We start from the raw sequence: 22,561 nt of genomic DNA, 5'->3' as shown, positions 1-22,561 counted from the left end.
CGCCGGAGGTGAAGTAGGGGGCGGGACTGGCCGTTGGAACGGAGGGGAATGCAACATAGGCCATTCCGGAAGCACCACCTCAGGTAAATCCAGGGCTTGGAGAAAGCTGGGAAGATCCTCCGGAGAGCGCAGGGACACCACGCGCCCCCTATTGCGCACTGTGAGGGAGAAAGTAAAACCCCAGCGGTACGGAAAGTCCCTGTCACGCAGGACCTGCAGAAGGGGCTTAAGAGCAGCTCATTGGGCCAGTGTATGGCGTGAGAGATCGGGGTACAACTGGACAGGAACGTCCTTGTAGGTGATCTGTCGACGTCTTCTCGCACGTCGCAAAATGTCCTCCTTCAGGGCATAAAAGTGTATCCGGCAGATTACGTCTCTTGGATTGCGGTCGTCAGAGCTTTGTGGGCGCAGAGCTCTATGTGCTCGGTCCATCTCTATGTGCGCCTCAGGAGGCCTGTCTAGGAGGTCATTGAAAATAGCAGGAAGGGCCTCCCACAGCTCCCCAGATGACACCGCCTCTGGCAAACCACGGATTCTGATGTTGTTCCTGCGGCTACGATTTTCAATATCATCCAAGTGTTGCTGAAGATGGAACAATTGGTCAGTGTGGCCACTCACTACAGCCTGCAAAGCCTGAAGGGAGGTTAAAGTAGAGTCCTGTGCCGCCTCCACGGTCTCCACCCTGGCGGACACAGAGGAAAGTTCTGAACGCAGTTGTGCAAATTCTTGCTTGCATTCGAGGACCACCTGTCGGGTCAGTGTAGAGATATCATCTTTAGTTGGGAGAGACTGTACCAACGACTGTAGGTCGGCCAGAGTGATAGGAGCAGAGGCCGCAATGGCAGGAGGCACTACCACATCACAATGCATAAAGAGCGGAAAAGTGGTGGGGTGGCATCCAAGCTGCAGGCTACCTCCTGGTGTGTGGGAGGCAGTTGAGGGCCAGGAGGGGGCGAGGGTGATGGCCCCTGGCTGGAAGGTGCAGAGGCCGGAGGGGAGGCAGCTAGTGCAGACCCTGCAGGAGATGATGAGGCAGAATGTGAGCCAGCAGCCCAGGAAGAGCCAGACACCCATGGGGGGGGAAGGTGACCTAGCTACCAGGCCAGCAGGTAATAGAGATGGTGGCTGTAGGAGGTACTTGGGGAGACCCTGGGGGAGAAGCCCCCTCGGGTCTCCGGAGAGGGACATCCAGATGCAGCATAGCCGTAGTGCCCCTCCAGGAGGGTGGGGATGGGCCTAGGGGAGGCTGTAGGTGAGGTACCGTGGGGGTTAACAGGATATCCCCTGTGAGCAAGTCCAATGTGAAGGGACCGCTGACAGGAAGCACCTCCATGGCTGGGGGTCTCTCAGGGGTTCCTCTTACCTGGTTCCGTGAGGGTCCAGGCTCTAGACCGCACACAAGCAGAGCGGGAGCCACATCAGGAAGGTGGGCCTGCTGCGTGCCGCCATCTTGCTGCCTGGGAGAGCCGGAGGACGCAGCGCTTCAGAAGGGATGGCCGGAGGAGCACCGGAACGCTCTGGAGGTGAGCAGTGATGATCCCGAGGGCGGGCGCACTCCTCTTCAGTGCGGCCTTGTATCAGAGCCGTGGCTGTCGGAGGGGCCGTGCGTGTACCGCTCCGCTGTTCCAAGATGGCGCCGGGCATCAGAGCAGGCAGCGGGGTCCCCGTGCGGGAGGGCTGGGCCCGGGTAAAGTAAGTGTCGAGAGACATGGGAAGTGGTGGGGGGATGCCAGAGACCTTCTTCTTTTTGTTCCTTGATCTATTCCCCATAGGCACAGCACAAGAAGGGCAAAAATAGCTAACGGCAGGCAGGAGCTCCTCAGCAGCACGTCCTCATACAACCATGGCTAGACACGCCCCCCTAAAGTAAATTTTTTAATGGGCGAGAACACACCCAAAATCTGTCCCAACAAAACTTTGCTTTGCATCCTGCAATTTCTCCCAACTGTTCTTTTTCTACCTGCTTGTAAGGCATGCCTACACTAACTTTTTAATTTCTTAAAGGGGTACTCCGCCCCTAGAAATCTTATCCCCTATTAACGCATGCCTACACTCACTTCCTACACAGAAGGTAAATGGGACATCTTTAAATCAACTCTAAATAACTATACATCTAAATATATACCAAAGGGGAACAAATATAAACGATTAAAACTAAATCCTACATGGCTGACACATGATGTTAAAAGAGCAATAAACAACAAAAAAATAGCCTTCAAAAAATACAAATCTGATGGGTCAGCAATAACATTTAAACAGTACAAAGAGCTTAATAAAATCTGTAAGTGCTTGCTTTGGCAGCACATATACTAAAATTGGAACGATACAGAGAAGATTAGCATGGCCCCTGCGCAAGGATGACACGCAAATTCGTGAAGCGTTCCATATTTTTTCGTGGACATTATAGAAATGAACCTACGACTTGAGCTCTAAGAGGACATTTTATTGGATCATAAGTATGCTGAGATTATCTGCTTAGATGAGGGGTATTCGAGAGGAGAAGAGTAGTTTCCCTGTTTACAGTTACCATTAGGGTATAGATTATCCAAAATGTTTCTTTAGTCAAACAGGAGTTACTATTAGAATTACAATAAGTATTTAAGGCCAAAAAATATATAATTACAAATGTTTTTCTAGTATATAACCGCTTAATTTTTGATACCCAATATCTGGCTTAACCATGCAGAATTTAGTTACATAATCAGGTTATCTGTTTATTTGGTCAGATGTTGGGAAAGTTTAACATAAGGGGTGGAGGGTGACGAGAGGTGAAGACGATAAGTAGACAGTTCTAAGTCTTGCTTTGGATTGCCCACCCACTGTTCCCCATAAGTTGAGGTGGTAATGTGTTCCCTTGAGCTTTTTCAGCTGAAGGTGGTAATTTCCTCTACCAGTAACTTAAGACTAAAGGGTTTATCCCTTGGATTTACAGAATTGTATCTAATGTTAGTCATCTATATGTTTACTATTTATGATTTGTATTCTTCCCTATTAATCTTTTCTTCTTTTCTACTAGTACAACATGCCTGTGCGACCCAACCTCCTCCATCAGATCGTCTCAGTGAAAGGCCTGACGATTCCAGTCTACTTAGGGAGATCCGTTCTGGAACTTTACCTCTAGCAACAATGATCATCAGGGGTAGGAAACTGAACATTATTATGAATTCCCCTGATTCATATTCACCATGACGCGTTTTTTAACACTCAATGTAAAGGGCTTAAATACAGATGTGAAAAGACGTTGTCACGCCGAGCGCTCCGGGTCCCTGCTCCTCCCCGAAGCGCTCGCGGCGTTTCTCTCCCTGCAGCGCCCCGGTCAGACCCGCTGACCGGGAGCGCTGCACTGACATGGCCGGCGGGGATGCGATTCGCATAGCGGGACGCGCCCGCCCGCGAATCGCATCCCAGGTCACTTACCTGTCCCGGTCCCCGGCTGTCATGCTCTGGCGCGCGCGGCTCCGCTCTTCAGGGCGTGCGCGCGCCAGCGCTCTGAGATTTAAAGGGCCAGTGCACCAATGATGGTGCCTGGCCCAATAACCTTGATTAGCTTGCACCTGTGCACTCCCTACTTATACCTCACTTCCCCTGCACTCCCTCGCCGGATCTTGTTGCCTTAGTGCCTTGAGAAAGCTTTACTGTGTTTGTCCATACTGTGTTCCTGACCTCCTGCTATTGCCATATTGACTACGAATCTTGGCGCCTGCCCCGACCTTCTGCTACGTCTGACCTTGTCTCTGCCTAGTCCTTCTGTCCCACGCCTTCTCAGCAGTCAGCGAGGTTGAGCCGTTGCTAGTGGATACGACCTGGTTGCTACCGCCGCAGCAAGACCATCCCGCTTTGCGGCGGGCTCTGGTGAATACCAGTAGCATCTTAGAACCGGTCCACCGACACGGTCCACGCCAATCCCTCGCTGACACAGAGGATCCACAACCAGCTAGCCGAATCGTGACAGTAGATCCGGCCATGGATCCCGCTGACGTGCCACTGCCAAGTATCGCTGATATATCCACGCTGGTCGCCCAGCAATCCCGACTGATCGCCCAACAAGAAAACCAGTTGTCATACTTGACCACCATGACACAGCAACTTCAGTCACAGCTTCAGCAACTTCAGCCACAGCTACAGCGACTTCAGTCACAGCTACAGCAGCTGCAACAGCAACAACCTTCTCCTCCGCCGGCTCCTGCACCTCCTCCGCAGCGAGCGGCCGCTCCTAACCTCCGCTTGTCCCTGCCGGACAAATTTGATGGGGACTCTAGACTCTGCCGTGGTTTTCTGTCACAATGTTCCCTACATTTGGAGATGTTGTCGGACCAATTTCCTACAGAACGGTCGAAGGTGGCTTTCGTGGTCAGTCTCCTGTCTGGGAAGGCTTTGTCTTGGGCCACACCACTCTGGGACTGCGATGACCCTGTCACCGCCTCTGTACACTCCTTCTTCTCTGAGGTTCGCAGTGTCTTCGAGGAACCAGCCCGAGCTTCTTCTGCCGAGACTGCCCTGCTGAACCTGGTCCAGGGTAATTCTTCAGTAGGCGAGTACGCCATCCGATTTCGTACTCTCGCTTCCGAATGATCTTGGAACAACGAGGTTCTCTGCGCGACCTTTAAAAAAGGCCTATCCAGTAACATCAAAGATGTGCTGGCCGCACGAGAGATTCCTGCCAACCTGCATGAACTTATCCATTTGGCCACCCGCATTGACATGCGTTTTTCGGAAAGGCACCAGGAACTCCGCCAGGAAAAAGACCTTAATCCCTGGGCACCTCTCTCTTGGTATCCCTTGCAATCTACCCCTGTGCCTCCCGCCGAGGAGCCTATGCAAGTAGATCGGTCTCGCCTGACTATTAAAGAGAGGTCTCGCTGTAGGGATAAAAATCTATGTCTGTACTGCGCTAGTACCGAACATTTCTTGGTGAATTGCCCTATTCGTCCTCCACGTCTGGAAAATGCACGCACGCAACCGGCTCATGTGGGCCTGGCGTCTCTGGGCATGGAGTCTGCTTCTCCTTCTCTCTCTGTGCCCGTACGGATTTCTCCTTCTGCCAACTCCTCCTTCTCTGCTGTGGCCGTCTTGGACTCTGGTTCTTCTGGAAATTTTATTCTGGCCTCTTTGCTTGATACGTACTGCATCCCGGTGACCCGTCTCATCAAGCCGCTCTATATTTCTTCGGTCAACGGGATCAAGCTGCATTGCACTGTGCGTTATCGCACAGTGCCCCTGCTTATGAACATTGGACCGCATCTCGAGGAAATTGAATTTTTGGTTTTGCCCGTCTGTACCTCTGAAATCCTCCTCGGTCTGCCATGGCTCCAGCACCATTCTCCCACCCTTGACTGGACCACCGGGGAGATCAAGAATTGGGGTCCTGCTTGCCGCAAGGAGTGCCTCACGTCTGCTCCCAGCCCCGTCTGTCGGTCCTCAGTGTCCCCTCCTGTGCCTGGTCTCCCCAAGGCCTGTCAGGACTGTGCCGTGCCTCCTCATAGTCCCCGTCCTGGTGACACTCTGCCCCGTGTCAAGCCTCACCCTCTGCCCCCCCCCTCCCCATTCCCACTCCTTCTGGACTGTCTGCCATGCATGGGCATACCCAGGACTTCGCTGTCCCCCGGAGGGAGACTCTACAGTCGCTCCCGATGTCCTCGTCCTCTGTGGAGCGACATCCCAACAAAAAGAGGGGGAGACCTAAGGGGGGGGTACTGTTACGCCGAGCGCTCCGGGTCCCTGCTCCTCCCCGAAGCGCTCGCGACGTTTCTCTCCCTGCAGCGCCCCGGTCCCTGCAGCGCTGCACTGACATGGCCGGCGGGGATGCGATTCGCATAGCGGGACGCGCCCGCCCGCGAGTCGCATCCCAGGTCACTTACCTGTCCCGGTCCCCGGCTGTCATGCTCTGGCGCGCGCGGCTCCGCTCTCTAGGGCGCGCGCGCGCCAGCGCTCTGGGATTTAAAGGGCCAGTGCACCAATGATGGTGCCTGGCCCAATAACCTTGATTAGCTTGCACCTGTGCACTCCCTACTTATACCTCACTTCCCCTGCACTCCCTCGCCGGATCTTGTTGCCTTAGTGCCTTGAGAAAGCTTTACTGTGTTTGTCCATACTGTGTTCCTGACCTCCTGCTATTGCCATATTGACTACGAATCTTGGCGCCTGCCCCGACCTTCTGCTACGTCTGACCTCGTCTCTGCCTAGTCCTTCTGTCCCAAGCCTTCTCAGCAGTCAGCGAGGTTGAGCCGTTGCTAGTGGATACGACCTGGTTGCTACCGCCGCAGCAAGACCATCCCGCTTTGCGGCGGGCTCTGGTGAATACCAGTAGCATCTTAGAACTGGTCCACCGGCACGGTCCACGCCAATCCCTCGCTGACACAGAGGATCCACAACCAGCTAGCCGAATCGTGACAGACGTCTTCTTTTAAAAGATCTAAAATCTAAAAAAATAGATATAGCCCTTATCCAAGAAACGCATCATGATGAATCGTGTTCTTTTAAATTTGCATCTAGATACTATCCCACAGTATTTTCTGCTACACAGGATAAAAAAAGGGGTGGAGTGGCTGTGTTGATATCCCGCACATGTCCTTTTCAGCTTTCAAACACAATGTTAGATCCTAATGGGAGATGGGTTATAGTCTCGGGTACACTGACAGGAGTCCCTCTCACAATATGTAACACGTACGCACCCAATTCATCCCAGATAACATTCCTGAATAATATATTTTCCAAACTGGAAACGTTACTTCCAACAACATTGATAATTGGAGGGGACTTTAACATCCCATTCTCGAGTACAACCGATAGACATTCAGTACTACATAACACACCGTCCTCAGCAGTAATACGACTTTCCACTGCCTTCCGGAAACTTGTGAGAAAATACCATTTTTTTTACCTCTATAGGATAAGTAATCCCAATAGCAGAGAGTTTACATTTTTCTCACATCCTCATTCCACCCACTCTAGAATAGACACCTTCTTTGGGAATCTTTTAGGCCTCAAATTAGTTGACAATGTTAAAATACTCCCTATAACATGGTCAGACCATGCTCCAGTGATAATGGAATTAAAATCAACTACAACGCCTAGAAAAACCTGCCATTGGAGACTGAATGAATTGTTAATAAAGAAATTAGAATATAGAGATTCCATTGGAGGGTGTCTTAAAGATTACTTTGAAAGGAATGAGGGTAGTGTTACAAACAGTCATACCCTATGGGAGGCACATAAGGCAGTCATAAGGGGACACTGTATTTCGCTGTCTTCTCGGCTGAAAAAGAATTCTGCGTCTCTTACGAATGAGCTAAAAAAGAAACTAAAAAAACTGGAGGATGGAATGGTCTTATACCCCTCCTTGAGAAGGTTAAAACAGATTGTGCTCATACGAAATCAGTTGAAGGACGGTGAAATCGCCCAGGTGGAGAAAATGCTAACTTATACTAGACATACATATTACAGTAAAGCGAATAAACCTCATACCCTATTGGCCGCACAGCTAAACTCACAAAAGACACAATAAAATCCTTTTGCTATAAAAAATTCCCAGGGACAATTGCACTATGATCCAACACAAATTGCCAATATTTTTCAGGAATATTATTCTAATTTATACAATTTACCTTCCCAACTACCCTCAGATCACACCACCAGAGATTCTATATTAAAAAAGTACCTTGATTCCTGTAAGCTCCCTAAAATGACTATATCGGATTTGACCAATCTAAACAGAGAATTTTCTCAGGAAGAAATAATAGATACTATTAAAGAACTACCAAATGGCAAGTCTCCTGGCCCAGATGGCCTTCCATACTCTTATTATAAAACTTTTTCTGAAATCTTACTTCCACATATGATCTCCCTTTTCAACTCCTTCTTAGGTGAAACTCCCATTCCGTCAAATATGTTAGAATCTTACATCACAGTCATTCCGAAATTCGGTAAGGATCCTTCGGAATGTGCTAGTTATAGACCAATTTCACTATTGAACTCGGACTTGAAGTTATTTACAAAAATACTGGCCAACAGACTTAGCTTAATTCTTCCGAAATTAATAGATAAAGACCAAGTAGGTTTCACCTTAAATAGACAAGCTGGAGATAACACTAGACGCACGGTCGATCTCATTGAGGTAATAAATAGGACTAAGTCCTCTGGACTTGTGTTAAGTTTAGACGCGGAAAAAGCGTTTGATCGCTTAAGTTGGCCTTTTATGGAATCTACCTTGCGAGCTTTTGGAGTCTCGGGACCGTTTATGACAGCGATCTCACACCTATACTCATCCCCAACGGCACGAGTTAGACTCCCTCACGCCACATCTCAAAAAATAAAAATTCATAATGGGACAAGACAGGGATGTCCTCTGTCCCCATTATTATTTGTGCTATGTATAGAACCATTAGCGGCCCTTGTCCGCGCAAATCCTGATGTTAAGGGGATAGTGGTAAAACATAGAGATTATAAGATAGCGCTATTTGCTGATGACGTATTGCTAGCCATCTCTACTCCCCTGACCTCACTACCTTCCCTCCAATCCATTATCCACACTTATAGCCGTATGTCAGGATATAAGATAAATGAAGGTAAAACAGAAGCCTTACCCATTAACATACCTGACACCCAACTTTCTCTTCTTAAACTAAATTATCCGTATAGATGGCAGGATAACGCTATTACCTATTTAGGTGTACTCATTACCTCTAAATACTCTGCCCTTTACAAACATAATTTTCCTCAATTCTTTAAAGACATCAAATCCCAGATGGAAAAATGGTCTGGTCTCCCGATATCCCTTATTGACAGGATTGCAGCAGTCAAAATGTCAGTATTGCCCAGATTCCTTTATTTATTAGAAACTTTGCCAGTATTAATACCTAGGGGAGCATTAAGGGGCTTTCAATCATCCATCCTCAGGTTTGTTTGGAGGGGGGGACGCCACAGGGTGGCGTTGTCTGTCTTGACGGCCAAAAAGAACTATGGAGGACTAGCACTGCCAGACGTCTTTGACTATTATTATTCAGTTCACCTTAAAAATATTCCATCATGGTCACAATTTCGGGCATATAATAAATGGACGGACATAGAGAAGCTGTGGTCGGCCCCGGTCCATTTATGTGCTTTGATATGGGACTCAAACTATCAGGTCAATCTAAAACACTTGGCCCGATGAGAACCACATTAAAAATATGGGAAACTGTCAGGACTAAATATTCATTAATGTCCCCAACTCCCTTTTAACTCCCTTTATTTTTAATCCCTCTATTCCTGATAGTAATGATGTAGATATCATTTCCCCCTGGGTAGAGGCTGGGTTGTTTCACTTTGCAGATCTAGTGGACCCGATCAAAAGAACATTCCTAACCTTTCAAGCCCTTAGTGACAAGTTTAATCTTCCTAATGACACACAAAACTTTCTCCAAACCGTCACTTCACATGCAGGGTTAAGCTCACCTGAAGCTGCTTTCCCTAAACCAACATCCTTTGAGTTGTTGTGTAGGGGTGAGACCACCACGAGAGGTTTGATATCCTCCATTTACAATATTTTACATTCTTTCATATATCAAGATAATTGGAAACACCCCTACATGACAAAATGGGAAGAATATTTAGGCTATGAAATTCCAAGAGCCACATGGCAAACTATATGGGATAGAGCAGCGAAGTCTTCTTCCTGCGTAATACATAAAGAAAATCAATACAAAATTCTCTTTCAGTGGTATCACACACCGGAAGTATTAAACAAACTTTATCCACAAAATAATTCTAGTTGCTGGAGGTGTAGTATGGAGTTAGGTACACTACCACACATATTTTGGGATTGTCCCTCCCTGCGTCATTTTTGGTTGGAAGTGCAGTCTTTAATAGGGAAGATCCTGAAACTGAAGATACATCTGAACCCAATCAATTATCTCTTAAATGTGCCCCCCCCTGGTATTAGAAAAAAAAAACTCAGATTATTCCATTCCATACTCACGGCTGCAAAGTGTTTGATAGCCAAAGAATGGAAAAAGCCTACCCCTCCATCCGTACAAGCCCTAACCAATAGGATTCTGGAAGTTAGGCAGATGGAATATCTCTCTGCAATGACAGATAACAGGCTTTCTCATTTCTACGAAACTTGGAAGGAATGGGATGATTATATAGAAGACGATAACCAACACTGAATGGAGGAGAGTCGGAAGAGGTCGCATAGGCATGGATGTATTCTATATTTCATATCTTGGTCAAACAGGTACTTTATTTTTATTATTTTTATCTTTTATTTATTTTTTCTTTCTTTTCCTTCTTCTTTTCATTTTCTTTATTCCGTTTCTGGAATCTAACCAAAATAATATAGATTGCTATGTTCCTACCTAATACACACTCACGGATTTGAATGTATTGTAGATAATCTATAAATCTGCAACTCAATTCCTATAGAAACATGGCAATTGCTTCAAGCTACCTAGTTGTAGGGTTCTTGTTACAATATTGCATATACGCTTTGACAATGAACTCTATTCTTGCTGCTGCAAGATTTTTCTTTCTTTGTTATTTTTATTTTTCTATTTTACTGAATTGAAAATTGTATTGATAAAACGATAAATAAACAGTTAAATAAAAAAAATTAAAAATCTGTAAAAATGTAATAAAAACAGCAAAAATTCAAAACGAGAGACAGGTGGCCAAAGAAAGCAAAAGTAATCGTAAATATTTTTTTAGATATATAAATTCAAAAAAACCAAGGACAGAGCATGTAGGACCCCTTAATAATGATAATGGGGTGGTTGTCACAGGCGATCAAGAGAAAGTGGAGCTACTGAATGGGTTCTTTAGTTCTGTATACACTATGGAAAAAGGAGCTGACATTGGCCAGGTCAGTGCTGGTAACACATCATGTAATGTACTGAACTGGCTTAATGTAGAGATGGTACAAGGTAAGTTAAGTGATATAAATGTAAGCAAATCTCCAGGGCCAGATGGACTACACCAAAGAGTTCTTAGAGAGGTAAGTTCAGTAATATCTGTACCCCTGTTCATGATATTTAGAGATTCTCTGGTGTCTGGTATTGTGCCAAGGGACTGGCGCAAGGTGAATGTGGTGCCAATCTTCAAAAAGGGCTCTAGGTCTTCCCCAGGAAACTATAGACCGGTAAGTTTAACGTGCATTGTGGGTAAATTGTTTGAAGGACTTATAAGGGATTACATACAGGAATACATAGGGGATAATAGTATTATAAGTGATAGCCAGCATGGGTTTACTAAGGATAGAAGTTGTCAAACCAATCTAATTTGCTTTTATGAAGAGGTGAGTAGAAGCCTTGACAGAGGAATGGCTGTGGATATAGTGTTTCTGGATTTTGCTAAAGCGTTTGATACTGTCCCTCATAGACGTCTGACAGGTAAGTTAAGGTCTTTGGGTTTCGAAATTTTAGTTTGTAACTGGATTGAACACTGGCTCATGGATCGTACCCAGAGAGTGGTGGTCAATGATTCGTACTCTGATTGGTCCCCGGTTATTAGTGGTGTACCCCAAGGTTCAGTACTGGGCCCACTGTTGTTTAATTTATTTATCAATGATATAGAGGATGGTATTAACAGCTCCGTTTCTATCTTTGCAGATGACACCAAGCTTTGTAGCACGGTACAGTCTATAGAGGATGTGCATAAGTTACAAGATGACTTGGATAGACTAAGTGTCTGGGCATCCACTTGGCAAATGAGGTTCAATGTGGATAAATGTAAAGTTATGCATCTGGGTACTAATAACCTGCATGCATCGTATGTCTTAGGGGGGATTAAACTGTCAGAGTCACTGGTAGAGAAGGATCTGGGTGTACTTGTAGATCACAGACTACAGAATAGCATGCAATGTCAGGCTGCTGCTTCCAAAGCCGGCAGGATATTGTCATGTATCAAAAGAGGCATGGACTCAAGGGACAGAGACATAATACTCCCCCTTTATAAAGCATTGGTATGGCCTCACCTGGAATATGCTGTTCAGTTTTGGGCACCTGTCCATGAAAGGGACACTGCAGAGCTGGAAAGGGTGCAGAGACGCGCGACTAAACTAATATGGGGCATGGAACATCTTAGCTATGAGGAGCGATTAAAGGAGTTACAATTGTTTAGTCTTGAGAAGAGACGTTTAAGGGGGGATATGATAAATGTATATAAGTATATTAATGGCCCATACAAAAAATATGGAGAAAAACTGTTCCAGGTTAAACCCCCCCAAAGGACGAGGGGGCACTCCCTCCGTCTGGAGAAGAAAAAATTTAGTCTCAAGGGGCGACACGCCTTCTTTACCGTGAGGACTGTGAATTTATGGAACGGTCTACCTCAGGAACTGGTCACAGCAGGAACAATTAACAGCTTTAAAACAGGATTAGATACATTCATGGAACAAAATAACATTAATGCTTATAAAGAAATATAAAATCCCATCCCTTCCCTGGTTGAACTTGATGGACATATGTCTTTTTTCGACCGTACTAACTATGTTACTATGTAGTTCCTAAAAGGGGTATTTAATTTTTCATTTTCACAGACCACTGTTCCAAAAATCTGTCAAACACCTGTGGGGCGTAAATGCTCACTGCTCCCCTAATTACATTCCGTGAGGGGTTTAGTTTCCAAAATGGAGTCACATGTGGGGGGGGGGGTCCATTGTTCTGGCACTATGGGGGCTTTGTAGACACACGAGGCCTTCAATTCCGGACAAATTTTCTCTCCAAAATCCCAATGGCGCTCCCTTCCTTCTGAGCAGTGTAGTACGCCCGCAGAGCACTTTACACCCACAGATGGGGCATGCTCTTACTCAGAAGAAATGTGATTACAAATTTTGGGGGGCTTTTTTTTCCCATTTTCCCTTGTGGGAATGAAAAATTTAGGGTAACACCAGCATTTTAGTTAAAAAAAAATTTTTTTTCATTTTCTTATCCAACTTTAATGAAAAATTGTCAAGCACCCGTGGGGTGTTAAAACTCACTATACCCCTTAATACTTTTCGTGAGGGGTGTAGTTTCCAAAATGGGGTCACACGTGGGTATTTATTTATTTATTTTGCGTTTATGTCAGAACCACTATAAAATCAGCCACCCCTGTGCAAATCACCATTTTAGGCCTCAAATGTACATAGTACACTCTAACTCCATCCTCCAGCTGTTGCAAAATTGCAACTCTCAACATGTACTGATCTGCACAGTGATCTCCAAACTGTACCCCTCTAAATCTTGCAATACTACATATCCCAGCATGCCCAAACAGCTGTCTGGGCATGCTGGGAGTTGTAGTTTTGCAACATCTGAAGGGCTACAGTTTAGAGACCACTGTATAGTGGTCTTCTAACTGTAGCCCTCCATATGTTGCTAGGCAACAACTCACTGGCTTCCATAGGATCGCGCACCAGGGAGATGCACCAGGGAGCCATATCTCATCGCTGCCCGCCCGGTAAGTGACCTCTGGCGCCGATGACCACCAGTTTCCTCACTCTTCCAGGACAAAAGTCGGTGGACAGAGCAGGGAACCGAACTCTAACTCCCCCACCCACGAACTGCTATTGGTCAGTCGTCTCTGACCGACCAATAGCAGGAATAGGAGGGGTGGCACCCCTGCCACCTTACTCCTATGCCTTCAGGGGGATCGGGGGTGTCTTAGACACCCCAGATCCTCCTTATTTTCCCGGTCACTGGAGACCCGTATGACCCGGAATCGCCGCAGATCGCCGGTCTGTATTGAACTGATCGCTGACATGGGGGGGGGGGGGGTTCTCAGGACCCCCCAGGGGTTTGCACGTGATGCCTGCTGAGGCATGCTTTGGACACTTAAAAAAAAAATCACAATTTTTCACAGACAGAAATAAAATAAATGAGTCAAACAAGTCAAAGAACGGTTTAAAAACAGGGGAACTTTATTATTTATTAAAATGTTTGTGTAGGGATTTTTGTAACCTTCCATCACTCACAAAGAGCGTACAGTAGCTAACTCAGGACAGGAAAAACCTCCAGAGGGGAGGAAACCTGTAGGGAATCCATGGCTACTGTATTGCCCTTCCTCTGGGCATACTAAAGGAGGTTACCTCTAGAATTTGGGCAAAGTGTCTGTGTATGTGCGTGATTCGAGGGTTTATGCCTTCATCCAACTTCTTGCTGTAAGTCCGGAATTATGTGCCTTATTACAACGTCTTGATAGTCCGGAAATGCTACTCCACATCCTGGAAATAGTGCATCTAAGATAGGAAAACAAAAGATAGATTATTTACATGTTTATTATAGAAATGCACATGGAACTGCACTAAAGACCTTTTGGACACAACAATGTGACACTTACCAATCACAGTGATGTATTCAACTTCACATTCCCGCGCGCCTACAGTGTCCAGCATCGGCCCCTCACTGATGAAGAATGAGCAGGAGCTGTGTTATTTCTGCTAGGGTGCTGCTCTCTGGTGGACAATGGTTATGACATCACATGTGTGACACGCTGTTTCCTCCTGGGAGTTCTATTTGAGCAGTGCTGCTCTCTGATTGGCTGAAACCTAAAAAAGCTTTTTAATATATTCTGCATGACTGTTACCTAAGGGATTTTTTTTTTTTAGCATTTTTTAAATAAAATGACACTACTCCCTGTGGGTGTGTTATATTTGTTTATACTCAGTATTTGTAATATCATTTGCTGTCAGGGCATGCTTGGAGTTGTAGTTTTGCAACAGCTGGACAGACGTCTGTCAGAAGGGGGGGGGGGGAGACCACCAAAGATAAGGCAATGTGGGCTTTGAAAAACGCCACAGATACATTGTGTTTAGTCCCAGCCTAAGCCTAGGAACAGACACAAATTTTGTTTGAGGTTTATTTGGTAAAAAATAAAAATAAACACACCACAACAACTGCGTCCTCATTTCTATTCTCCCAAGACGCCATCTTTGTGTAATTTTTGCCAAAACCACTGGAGGAAATTTATCAAAACCTGTAAAGAGCAAAAGTGGTTGCCCATAGCAACCAGATAGTTTCTTTCATTTTTATGTGGTGGGCAGGAGAGAGTAATTGTGTCTAGGGTGTTGTAGTGGTAGTGTAGGGTCTGTTGGTATTAACCCTAAGATGTCATGATGCCAGGGCGAGGATTCCTTAGTGTTAATAGTCCTATCGCCAACCGTCCCAGAAACGGTAGGGAGAATAACGGAATATCCACAGCAGATTTTATGAATAAACTGAAGAACTTTACTTGAGGATTTTATACAACAGTCTTCAAACATAACAGTCTCTCTAGAGTGAACCGGGATACAGGTTCCTCACAGGTTGTGCTGGGACTCTGAAGCAATGAGCTTTGATGCTAGCCACTGTGCTACTAATTATAATATGTTAGCTGGTAGTAGTCACACAGGATTAGGTAGTTTGAGCTTTGGTAACTCACGTTTTAGTGGCTGCTGGATCTTAGGCTTTGGCCTAGCTGACTTGAATTGATGCTGATGAGATTTGTGCTGCTTGATAGTCCGGAACTAAGAGAGGCAAGAGCTAAGAGAGTGAATTGATTGACTACAGCCCCTTATATATTAAGGAGGCTGGACAAAGCTCATTGGCCGGCAAACCTGTAAGTCCTGACCCAGTGAACTCTGGGTACATCACATGACCCTGTAAGGTCCTTAAACCATAGTACAATCGTAATTAAAGGCACGTGACCTGCTAAGGTCCTATACATAATATTTCCTATACATTAAATATATATATATGAACACAATTTACATGAGGCGACCAGGGGTAAGCCCTGCAAGAGTGCCCTATGAGAGTGAAAAAACTCTGGCTGAGGGGACTTTAGACAGGGACAGGACCAAGTCCTGTACTGGGACACCACATTTAAAAATGAAAAGTGAAAGAAGCGATCTGATTGGTTGCTATGGGCAACTGGTCAATTTTCCTCTGCACAAGTTTTCATACATGTCCCCCAATGTGTATTACTATTATGATAATAGACTTACCTCCCAACCGTCCCGAATCTGACGTGTTCTGCTTCTGTGATTTCCTGTGATGCACGGAGCCTCAGTGTGATCACTACTCACAGTACAGAGCGAAGCCCCAGGAGATCATGGAGTGTCTGCTCTATCATGTCATCTCCCCTGAGCTAAGAGGAAGCACTCATTGGTCCTGCAGCCTGGGAAAGGCACCTGCATCAACAAATCAGAGGCTTCCTGTTACAGGGGGCAGGGGGAGATGCTGCAGATGGATCAGCTACTTAACCCCTAAAGTAAATTTTTTTCTTATTCAAAATCTTTATTAATTTTCAATAATTTTCAATAAACAAAAAAACAATAACAAGGCACGACCGTGACAGAGGCACAAGGTGTTAAGCATGGCCTCAATGCAAGATAAAAAAACAGAATAAGTCATAAAGACCGTGCATGGCAGAAAGTGCGGTAAGCACTAGGAAGTCCGTTACTCGCGCAACAGACAGGAAGGACATCATGTCAAAGCAATCAGTGTACTCAACAAGGAACACCAACTTAGAATATGTAATAACCACATCAATGCTAAAGCGGCAAGGTTCAGAAGGGAAAGAATAGAGGGATATAGATAAAAAGTGAAGAACAGAAAAATAAGAGGGTATGTAAAACACAGAAACAGGCAGACATGACAACATACAGAGACAAGGGTCTTACAGACAGACAAGAAACAACAAGGGAAGTAGGGCGGGAAGGTTACCAAGACAGACGAGAGAAAGCGTAGCCAAAAAAGGGTCATGGCATCATAGAGGATCCCAAGGCCAATAGGTCACAGTACTCGGAGGTAGACTGGAAGGATTACCAATCATACCACGTTTTGGTACATCTTTCATTTTCTGCAGGGGTCAAGGCAATTAACTCCTCCATGTGCTGAAAATAATTCACCTCTGCAAGCCATTCCCCAACAGTCGGGGGCGTGGAAGACCTCCATTTACGGGGAATAACTGACTTAGCAGCCTGCAGAAAATAGCGTAAGAGAGATTTCCGGAAGGAAGTAGCAGAAATGTCAAACATGAAGAGCAGGACTGCCTCAGGGGAATCCGGAACAGTCACACCGGTGATATCGTGAGTGATAGAGCGTACTGAAGTCCAGAATGGACGCAGTGAGGGACAACCCCACCAGATGTGCAACATCGTATCAGTCGCTTGTCCACAACACCAACAAAGGTCAGAGACTGATGGGTACCATCGATGCAACTGCTCCGGCGTCCTATACCAGCAGGAGAGTATTTTGTAGTTCGTCTCTTGTGATCTGTTAGGTATGATTGACTTATGTGAAAGGTGAAAGCATTTCTGCCATTGCTCCGGGGAGAACTGAGAGCCGAGGTCCGCCTCCCAAGCGCTACAGAAGGAGGGCAAAGAAGAGATGTGTTGAGTAAGCAACAATCTGTACAGAAACCCTATGGTGTGGGGGGGGGGCAAGGAGGGGGCCATGCAAAGTCCCTCAAAGGGAGTTAACTCCCGATGCAGGTGGGCCGAGCGTGACACCGAAGAGTAGAAATGTTTTAGTTGTATGTATTCAAAAGACTTACGGGGATGGGGAGGTTCAACTGGACGTATGTCAGCAAGGGGCAATAAGCCCTCAGAAGACAACACGTGAAAAAAACGGAGTGGGTCAGATTTGGAGCTCCCCACAGCTTGAAGAGTTTTTAAATGATCTTAATACCAACACATGGGGACTTCATTTTACTCATAATATCTTTCACAATAATGCAGAATTCCTAGATGTTGTCGTATTTCATGACGAAGCCAATAGACTAAGCATTCACACTTTTTTCAAGGAGTTAGATAGCAATAGCTATTTGGACTTTTCTAGCTCCCATTACAAAAAATGGATTTCTAACATCCCGTAGGTCAGTTCAAGCGAATTAGACGGAACTGCTCTACTTTGGAAGATTTCAAACTCCAGAGCAACACTCTTAAAACTCGCTTTAAAGCAAAGAAATATCCTAAGGCCATTATAGAGTCGGCATACAAGAAGGCCAGCTTACAGACACAAGCCGAATGTCTGTCTAAAACAACACGCAACAATTCCAAAAACTATGACTGGTCCTCCAATTTTATTACCACCTTCACACGGGAAAATACGCAGGTTAAGGAAATTCTATCCAAACACTGGCCGATCCTATTAAAAGATCCCTACCTATGTGACATTCTACCCCACAAACCCTCGGTCACTTTTAGACGTGGGCGCACTCTACGCAATATAGTTGCCCCTAGCAGACTAAGAGCTGCTACTTCTGGCCAGACTAATAATTGTTTGACCAGTATAGGTAGCTATCAATGTGGCATCACAAGATGTAAATGTTGTGCCAGTATTAATAATCGCTTTAAAAAATTCACATCCACCAAAACAGGCGAGCATTTTAATATCAAAACCTTTTTAAACTGTTCCTCTCAATATGTGATATATCTACTGGAATGCCCTTGCAAACTCCAATATGTGGGCCGTACCATCCGTTGCCTACGGGAAAGAATTAACAAACATCGTAGCAACTTTTCATGGTTTCTTGCTACACAGTGTCTCCAGACACCTTCTTCAGGTACACAAGCAAGATTTCCGATGCATTACGGTTACACCTATTGAAGGCATCTCAAAAGAGGACCCGCAAAGATTCAGTACATTGAGGAAAAGAGAGAACTTTTGGGTCTATAAACTCAAAACTCTTGCACCCGGAGGCCTTAATGAACTTATTGAATGCTCCCTGTAATCCTCACCAATATTATTATTATCTGTTCACAGGGTTATCTGTTTCTCTTGTATCAATTACTCAATATTTGTTATATATACTTTTGGTCCAATATTTATTCACTAATTTATCGAGTGTTTACATTTTAACATATTTTGCATCTTATTTACCGTGTGCTTCTATGTGGTTTTACTAACATCCCAACACTGCGTATTTATAATGGGTTTGTTTACTCCATATCTCTAAATTTTATATTTATGACATTTATATTTATATTGATTTCCCTTATGTTAATATTGATTTTATATCCATGAATTTTATATATATATATATATATATTTATATATATATATATATATATATATATATATATATATATATATATATATGTATATCCCTATTTATAATATTTACATTTATATCTTTACTTTCATTTTATATAAATTTTTTTACCGTATTTTCCTATATACTGTTATTCTTTTATCTAATTTACCATAGACATTTGGGCTTCTGCTTTATATGTCACACTCTTTTCGACGAGGTTGTTGGTGATTTATTGCCCCCTTACGTCCGGTTTTATTATCATTATATTAAAACCATCTTATCTATTTTATTCTACACTTCTATGTGTATACTAGTCATAGACAGCTATGGTTTTGTTACCACTTATATATTCTTACATTTTGGTTGTGTTACCCCTATGCCCTGATTTATTATGGCTCTCTAGACACGCTTCATCTGATAATCATGGGTCTATGATCCATTCCTATTAATCTCCCTTTTCCTCTCCCCCTCCTTATTCCCCCCCCCCCCCCCTCTTTTTCTTTACATTTTATTATTTCTGGCAGTCCATTTGCAACTGCTGTAGGCCCTTAACTTTTAGCCCACCCCTATGAGTGTTTTTCTAGTTCTAATCGCGCTGCCTATTTATCATGTTCCGCCCCTTTTGTCACGGGGTAGGGCTAGTAACTCCGACCTTCGTAAATGACGGCCTCGCTTCCATCGTCCCATTCATAGCAACGCGTCCCTAACAACCAGCAGGGACGCGTCGCTTCCTGCAAACAGCGCGGAAATGCCAGCTGATTGGCCGGACCGCGCAGTCCGCTGATGGGTCAATGCAGCTGTACGTCGCTGATTGGCTCTATCCCCCCGCCTCCCATGTGGTTAGCGACGCGTCCCTAGCAATAATCTCGGGATGAGCGCTGCTGTTATCTGCACTTATATATGTCGCTGCTTCAATGCAGCATCACAGAACATCCACCCCTTTAGCCTACCATGGTTCACACTATACAATTGTACATCCTTTCCTTACTATATTTTCATGTTTTTATGATTGTTGATTCTATGCTAGGTGTGTAAGGGCAACACCTGTAGTGACCTTTGACCATTCTAGCCACGCCCACTTTGCGTTTTTGGCGCCTGTTCACATTGTATTTAAACTTGCCATGTGTCCTATGTATGTTATGCTGATCTGATGAAGAGGGGTTTACCCTCGAAACGCGTCATCTTGTCCATTTTATTGTTTTTTTTAAATAAAATGTCCTGCTGAGGACTTTCCTATTACCTTTGGCATCCGCCTCATCTGTCTACAAGAGTCTGCAGCGCCATACCTGAGGGTTTTTTCCTGCTCTACTTCTAATATTGACTCCCAGGATGACTTGTTTCCTCCAGCAACCCATCGGCATAGCAGCGACTCGCACCACAGTACCCAGATTATATCGTGGGTGATATGCTTTTTTGCATAGATCTCAAGGATCTTTCATCTATAACCCCTTGCCTCCAGTGTTTTTGAGCTAGCAGCGCCTGGATTATCAGTGGTCCTTCTTCCTCTACCTCCTCGCAAAGTAAGATTAAGGTCACCACATAAGACAACAGTGCCCCTAAGTAGCGGGAGAGCAACATCAATAAAGTCAAGCAAAAAGGGGATCTGTTGGAGATTCGGGCAGTAGACATTAAGAATCGTGAATTCGTGTCCCCCAATACTTAAAGAAAAGAAAAGGAACGTGCATCCGGGGAAATCGTACAGTTCAGAACCTGATGGGGAAGAGACTTGTGAATGGCGATCGCCACCCCACAGGATCTGGACAGAGGATTGTCAGCACAGAACCAGGAGGTGAAGTGTGGATGTTTGAGAGAGGGTATGTGGCCTACCTTAAAATGTGTCTCTTGAAAACATACCAGATGAGCCCGTTGCTTGTGACAATGGTGAAGGATCTGAGCCCTTTTTTTCGGGGTGTTGAGACCTTTGGCATTAAAAGAAATAATCTTGAGATCTGCCATGAGAAACTCAGAGAAACTGAGAGAAAACAAAAAACCAGAGTTAGTAAAGGAATGAGGTGCTATTATAGGGGGTCAGATAAAAAAAAAGGGCGGGGGGAAACAAAACACAGGGATAAGACAAGGGGGAAAAACAAAAAGGAGCAACACAAAAGGAGAACAAGTACACAACAAGAGCAGCAAACACCTACACAAGACAGACCAACAAAACAAGAGAGAAGAGAAAGAAGAAAAGAAAAGAAAAAAGAGGGGTAACGAAATAAGCAGTAGACAGACAGAGAGAAGAGACTACTGCTGCGGAAACTAACAAGAACAATAAGTAGTAAAGGAGGGAAGAAGTCCCAAGGACCAGATCGTCCCCAGGAGCCCTATACCTATAGGGGGTTAAAGTTAGTCAGGTAGCGAGAGAGACAGAACCCACTACACTGCTGAATATGTAACAGTAGCTGAAAAGAGCCCAAAAGTGCTAGAGGACAATGAAAATGAGTCAGATGAAAAGGGGGGAAAACATACAAAAAGCACAATTAGAGGCACTGGGGAGAGAATAGTGACATTACAGTTTCTAATACAATAATCCCAAATCCCCAAATGGCAACTATCAGTAGCACCAGAAGATAACATTAATAAAAATGAGCAATCAACTGCTAAATAGCACATTTCTAGTGGAAAGATCATGTGGTAGGTTGCGAGGCCCTACGAGAAGCAGGAGCCACCGAGGGCAGCTGTGACTGGCTAGACTGAGGGGCCACTCGGGGTCCGCGAGAGTTTCTAGGAGGGAGTCCAGAGCGAGGGGCTCTCGCCGGAGGTGAAGTAGGGGGCGGGACTGGCCGTTGGAACGGAGGGGAATGCAACATAGGCCATTCCGGAAGCACCACCTCAGATAAATCCAGGGCTTGGAGAAAGCTGGGAAGATCCTCCGGAGAGCGCAGGGACACCACGCGCCCCCTATTGCGCACTGTGAGGGAGAAAGGAAAACCCCAGCGGTACGGAAAGTCCCTGTCACGCAGGACCTGCAGAAGGGGCTTAAGAGCAGCTCGTTGGGCCACTGTATGGCGTGAGAGAACGGGGTACAACTGGACAGGGACGTCCTTGTAGGTGATCTGTCGACGTCTTCTCGCACGTCGCAAAATGTCCTCCTTCAGGGCATAAAAGTGTATCCGGCAGATTACGTCTCTTGGATTGCGGTTGTCAGAGCTCGGTGGGTGCAGAGCTCTATGTGCTCGGTCCATCTCTATGTGCGCCTCAGGAGGCCTGTCTAGGAGGTCATTGAAAAAAGCAGGAAGGGCCTCCCACAGCTCCCCAGATGACACCGCCTCTGGCAAACCACGGATTCTGATGTTGTTCCTGCGGCTACGATTTTCAATATCATCCAAGTGTTGCTGAAGATGGAACAATTGGTGAGTGTGGCCACTTACTACAGCCTGCAAAGCCTGAAGGGAGGTTAAAGTAGAGTCCTGTGCCGCCTCCACGGTCTCCACCCTGGCGGACACAGAGGAAAGTTCTGAATATAGTTGTGCAAATTCTTGCTTGTATTCGAGGACCACCTGTCGGGTCAGTGTAGAGATATCATCTTTAGTTGGGAGAGACTGTACCAACGACTGTAGGTTGGCCAGAGTGATAGGAGCAGAGGCCGCAATGG

The 22,561-nt window shown here is 45.4% G+C and overlaps 1 protein-coding gene and 1 non-coding gene across 4 annotated transcripts in view; one reads left to right on the top strand and one right to left on the bottom strand.

The window, feature by feature from the left end:
* LOC130296867 (pregnancy zone protein-like) overlaps positions 1–22,561 on the bottom strand; it is a 595,153-nt gene that overhangs the window by 459,203 nt on the left and 113,389 nt on the right. The window lies entirely within an intron of this gene.
* On the top strand, positions 2,286–2,392 carry LOC130297138 (U6 spliceosomal RNA). Its single transcript, XR_008849418.1, has one exon. It is a non-coding gene; the product is annotated as a U6 spliceosomal RNA (small nuclear RNA).

This window comes from Hyla sarda, chromosome 12 (assembly GCF_029499605.1).
Source record: "Hyla sarda isolate aHylSar1 chromosome 12, aHylSar1.hap1, whole genome shotgun sequence".
Taxonomy (NCBI): Eukaryota; Metazoa; Chordata; class Amphibia; order Anura; family Hylidae; genus Hyla; species Hyla sarda.
This window is presented reverse-complemented; position numbering and strand designations above follow the sequence as displayed.